Source organism: Sinocyclocheilus anshuiensis, unplaced genomic scaffold, assembly GCF_001515605.1.
Source record: "Sinocyclocheilus anshuiensis isolate Anshui unplaced genomic scaffold, SAMN03320099.WGS_v1.1 scaffold1309, whole genome shotgun sequence".
Classification (NCBI taxonomy): domain Eukaryota; kingdom Metazoa; phylum Chordata; class Actinopteri; order Cypriniformes; family Cyprinidae; genus Sinocyclocheilus; species Sinocyclocheilus anshuiensis.
Genome location: NW_015548286.1, coordinates 127,180 through 133,198, shown reverse-complemented (window position 1 = coordinate 133,198; position 6,019 = coordinate 127,180). Strand labels below are relative to the sequence as shown.

At 38.9% G+C, this 6,019-nt stretch overlaps 1 long non-coding RNA gene across 1 annotated transcript in view; it reads left to right on the top strand.

Moving 5' to 3' along the window:
• Positions 1–4,263, top strand: part of LOC107655884 (uncharacterized) — a 95,503-nt gene extending 91,240 nt beyond the window's left edge. Inside the window, exons 4-8 of the long non-coding RNA XR_001630500.1 lie at positions 1,489–1,540; positions 1,675–1,739; positions 3,260–3,326; positions 4,033–4,099; positions 4,230–4,263. This is a non-coding gene — a long non-coding RNA (uncharacterized LOC107655884). The remainder of the gene's footprint in view (positions 1–1,488; positions 1,541–1,674; positions 1,740–3,259; positions 3,327–4,032; positions 4,100–4,229) is intronic.
• The last annotated feature ends 1,756 nt before the right edge of the window (positions 4,264–6,019 follow it).

Sequence of the window (6,019 nt, the reverse complement as noted above, 5' to 3'; positions counted from 1 at the left end):
TTGTAGAAAAGTGCGCAAAGCTTAACGTGTGCACTTACCATAGTATTTGGATTTAGAGTTTTCCAAGCATCTGTTTGCGGATACCCGGAAGTACTGGGCCAAACGGGAGAGGCAAGCTCCAATACAACCCTCAAGGTGAAGGGAGCGATGCTTTCAGAGTGTGTCGACAGAGACACACTAAATGAGTGGAGCCCAAGGTACCGGGGTCTAAACCAACTGAGCTTTTTCCCTTGGAAAAAACGCTCGCAGTGCACGCCGATTGCCCCCTCGGAGGCATCGCGTGCGTGCTCTTCGCCCAAACAAATAACGCATAGATTGTGATGTTAAACACGGATGCACACATCCTTAAACACTTTGCTAGTGCTCGCCATAATGAGATAAATAGAGATCGCTCTTACCACAGAAATGCACTCTTCAAACAAAACAGTCAATGAAGACGAAGAAGAGAATGATGTGTGCTCCCGGCGCCTATTTATACTATATTCGCACCGGTAGTGACGTCATGGCTGTCGCCAGCCAACAAGTTGGTGTTTTTTCAATGTTCAGACACGGGTCACGACGAGGCGTTCCCCTTAGCGACCCCTAGAGGACGCAGTTCGAAGTTCCCATGAAAGGGAAATATATTTTTAAGAAGGTTAGTAACCAAGCAGTTGACAGTAGCCACTGATTTCAGTAGCATGGAAAACATACTATGGAAGTCAATGGCTACCGTCAACTGTTTGGTTCCCAACATTCTTCAAAATATCTCCATTTGTGTTCTTTTCATTGTGAAATGAGTAACAGTACTGCCAGGCTGCTGTTAAGTCTGATATGGACAGTTCTGTCCCTCAATAACAGCATCTTACATTTTTACAGATTCCACTCAACCACTCAAACTCTTGAGACATCAGAGATCTTGTTCAAATAAACCTCAGTCATTTGTTTCCAGTGTGTTTCTAACTTCAAGCACTGCACAGCCAGAAACAGCAAATAGTTTGATGTCAAGAATCTGCAGAAGTTCATAGAGAGTAATTTTGTGCAGCTTAGTTTTAATAAATGCCCTTTTTACTATTTGCATTTTATGCATTTTGTAGAAGCTTTTACACAAAATGACTCGAATCGCACTCAGGATCTTGACATCCAGGAGTTCTAGCATTCCTTCAGAATCAAACCCATGACCTTGGCATTGCGAGCGTCGTTCTCTTTTATTTCAGAATTATTGTGTTCCAGTAGATCAACAGAATTTTGGTTTTCTTTAGCGTGAACCTTTTAAGTGTATGCCAATGCCATGCAAGCTAAAGTGCAAAACTAGTTTGTTCAGATCAACCCTAAGTATGAGAAAAAAGTAAGAGCAAGTCTACCAAACACCAATAATAACATGAACAGTTTAGTTTTTGGTACTTCTGCTGTGCCCAGTGTTTAATGCATATCCTCATTTGCCCTCCTCTGATGAAGACTGTTTTCATCCATTATGTAAGTGTAGCTCTCTCATTCTGCATGTCTCCTCAGCCTCTGCTGCTCCAAACCACTCTGGAACGACTCCGATATCACAAAGAACAAGGTAGGCCATGGAAAATTTCATTCTGAGCCACAGAACAGAGGTGTTGTCAGAACACAGGAAGGATTTTTTTATGATTACTGCATTAATTCTGCTGTGTTCTTATTTGTTGTTCTTCTTTTGACTTTGTGTGTCAGATATCAGCGAGTCCGTGGATGACAACAGCATGATGTTGAAGGCCTAATATACAGCAGTATGTCAGGTAATGTAAAAAAAAAAAAAACATTTTTAAATTGCAACACTTCACCTGTATTGTCTGCATAGGCAGCTCCCTTCTAAGGCAGAATCCCATCAATTTTTATTTGTCTTTATCCATCCATAAAAAATGTATCCATGTTTTAAAAGAGAAAGGAATGATTGGCATCTTGTTAGTTTCTCTGTTCTGTTTCATATGAGTAAAGCATGTTCCAGGTTAGTTTGTTCCAGAACATTCATTCTGAGTCGTTGTGCAGTGTTGACAGATTTGTTATCGTGTTGCTGCAGTAAAGTAATACAGGATCGGTACAGTTAATCATTTGGCCTGCAGTTGCCCTATTCAAAATAAGTATATTAATGTACATTTGAATCAAAATCAATATTGGGAAATACATTTGGGGAAATAATCAACTATTGTAACAAATATTAAAACAAATATTATTATCGTAGTCATGCAGCAATATGAGAAGCACACAAAAAAGGAAAAAAGAGTCAACTATTAATTACATGTATTTTTGAATGAAATGTTTTTCACGAAGTGTAAATGTGACGTTCCTTTATAATTTAGGAGTGCTCATATAATGCCTAGATTGGCTGCTCAGATCAGTGTAGCTTTATGAACAGAGCTATTATCAGTATTATATCAGCTTATGGTGGAGGTAACACTTTAGATTAGGATACACATATTTACTATTAACTATTAAAGAGTTTTTCCTCAAACTCCTAATTTGCTGCTTATCGAGAGTAAGTAAGGTAGTTGTTGAAGTAGTTATGTTTAAGCATTGTGTAAGGGATCTAGAATATGGTCATGCAGAATTAGGCTTTAATATGTGCTTTATAAGTACTAATAAACGGCCAAAATGCTAGTCATATGCATGCTAATCTAAAGTGCTTTCCTTATGTCTGTTGTATCTAGTTGAAGTCTAATAATAAAAGAGAGAATTATTCATTGAAAACATTTCAGCAATATCTGACATTACTTTGACCCAGTTCCTACCTGTGTGTTATCTAAAGTGTGAATGAGTGAGTTCCGTCATCACAGAGTTTTCTGTGTGTTTAGCAGTGCTTAGATTGTGATCTCTGAACTGAATCATGTCTGACTTTCAGTGTCCTAAATGCTTTATCTTTTGCATTTTCTTAAAAAGAGATTCAGCACTGAAGGCATTGCCTCAGATGGCACGTTCACTCAGACACAGAGGCTGCATTCGAAACCGCATACTTCCCTACTATATAGAAGGCGAAAATCAGTAGGTGAACGAACAAGTATGTCCAAATCCTTAGTATTCGTGAAAGAGTAGGCGAGAATTACCTGCATGGTATACTAATTCTCATGAGATTCGGATGAGCGTATACTTGTGTTGCGTCCGAATATGCCTACGTACCTACTACATACATAGTAGGAGAAAAGAGTACGTGAAGAGAGTAGTATGTCCGAAACCACAGTATTCATAAAGGAGTAGGCGGGAAATCCCCAGATGTCCTAATGCTTCACTGAAGTGCTCATCGATGGACACTTTTCTATCCCAGAAGCCCACGGGAGAGGATACGTCATCATCGAACAGAGCGGAGAACAGCGACGCGGGTGTTTACAAATGTGAGTATTATAAACCAAAACACGGTCCCCTGTGTTAAAATCACATTTGTTGAACTACTCTAGAGTAAACTGTTGAATTGCTGAAGATGTAAAGATGCTAAATAGTATAATATATTTGTGATTTTGCTGTAAAAACACGTTTTATTATGTCAAGTCAAGTCAAGTCACTTCTCTAACCTTTTTCAATTTGATGCGGGCAACAGCTTCTAATGTATTAGAGAAGATAGTGCCCATGTTGCTAGTTATTTCGTCTAGTTCATGTGTACTTATTGGTACACAGAGCAGTTGAGATAAAAATTATGTATAGCGAACAGGGGAGCTCCAGTGAGCACACTTACATCTCCAAAGTGGATTTACATAAACCATATACATGTTAAATATGTCTATTTAACATCTGACAGGAAATTGTTCTAAAAGAATTGCAGATTAGCACATCTAATAGACATGAAATAGACATCTGAGTGATGTATGTGTGCTATTATAGTAGAATTCACTTTTGTCAACACTGGAATGTAAGTAAAGTAAATAAACAAATCTACATAAAGTAACTAAACATAAGTTATCTATTTCATTTGTCCATTAGTACTACTGATAAATTGAGGAGCGTTTGTGTTGGATAAAAGCGAGTGAACACATCAGCAGCTACCTCAACATGTAAATGCAGATAAATCACAGAGGTGACTTGACTCTTGTCTGGATGTTACAGGGACAGAGACACGTGTGTTTATCAGGTGCAGAGTTACTGATGAAGGAATGCTGCCATCAAAGGCTCAGTGAGTACACTACAGAAATGAATAAAAGATCTTTTTAAATCTTAAGTTGTAGTTTATTTGAATTATTGCAATTTCAAACAGAGCTATTACAGCACTTTTCTGATTCTTGATTTCTGTGCATTTGCTGCAGAGCTTTTGCGGCGGCATTTGTGGGGGAAAAAAAAGGGAAAACCTGAATCAAAAATATAAAGTAAGATCATTTTGTTACTTCTAATACAGAAATCAAATGGCATTGTGCTGTTAAAATTATTGCTTTTGTATTGTGGTTGTGCATCTTTGCAGGATCTGAAATGTCTGCAGACTGGTGTGAGTAGTGAGGATGGAGAAGTCCACAGCAGCATCCTGAAAATGGTCCAGTGCCATGAATGAGACGCTCCATCACTCCACCTCTTACTGCCTCATCAGGACCGGATGTTGCAGTGGTCTCTTCATCCTCAGTGACCCCAGAGCCAGCGAGAACATCTAGAGAAAGACTAAAAGACATTGAGGATGTTAGTTTGGTCAAGTTTGTTCTGCTGGTTTCTGTTTATACAACATCAGTCAATGGAGCTCGAGTTTCAGAAGCTTCAAAAGAATCATCAAATAATGTCATGAAGCTTCTGAAAGTCAGTCTCCATTGAGCTCTTATTACAGAAACAGAGCTCTTATTACAGGGACCTCAATCCCCCTGCAGCAACCTGGAGTAAAGAGCCTTGCTGAAGGACACACTGGTGACGAACCAGCAACCTGCTTACCAGCTCAGTGCTTTAGCCCACTACACCACAAAAGTAATGAAGCTATTAGGGCTGTCAAAATTTTTTTCGAATTTCGAATATTCGTCGAATTGAAAATAAAAATCCACATTTGAATGCAAAAACGTTGTATTAGAATTTTAGGTGTGCGTCAGACAGCCTTATTAGTGGCGCACGAGATGCGATGACGATGTAAGTATCGTTGCATTTTAATGCTTTTGAAGTTGAAGCCACTAGATGCGGCGCTGCTGCATTGTTCATTAAAAATATTGCAGAAAAAGAGAAAAACCAATGCGGGGAAGATGTTGTTTACGTCAAAACTGAAACCAAGCCGTTCACGCAGAACGCATATTTCGCGCATTTTACATTTACATTTACATTTAGTCATTTAGCAGACGCTTTCAAAAATGTTGCATTCAAATTTTAGGTGTGTTAAAGCAGCCTTATTAGTGGAGCACGAGATGCGGTTGCATTTTAATGTTTTTGTTAGCCCATCCAGTTGCACCCACTAGATGTGGCACTGCTGCACTGTTCATTCAAAACATTGCAGAAAAAGAGAACATCAATGCGGAGAAGATCTAGTTTACGTCAAAACTGAAACCAAGCCATTCACACATAATGCATATTTTGTGCATTTTCTAGAGGGACATCTATCACCATTGCACTCGCATCTCGCACAAGAGAGCTGCATGTTTAGAAAGCCATGTAAAATTAATGCAAGATCAACTTTTAAAAAAACATGTCTACAGACTTTATGCCAGTTTTTCCCCATCCTACGGCAGCTCAAGTTTTTAAATGAAAGTATTTCTTGTGATTGGTTTTCTGTCCTTGGTATTAAACTATTCATACATACATGATGCTGTTTTGTTTATAGTTGTTTAAGCAGACCCGCCTGGTCTGTTCTGTTCTCGTGCTCCATTTAGGCATGCTGCATTCTGATTGGTTTGGATAGCATACTGTGGGTGGGGGGCGCGGAAAATCGTGCTATAAAGCGAATTAGAAATCGCACAAGCTCAAATCGCGATTTTATGACGATTTCGATTAATCGCACAGCCCTACGTGTGTTTCATATAATCCTTTCTGGATTACAATCCGCCATCAAAATTATTTTTTTTACATTTAATTATTCTAGCTGCTGTGAGAAAAGGCTATAAACGATCCTCCACCTGCAGGATCCTCACATGTGATA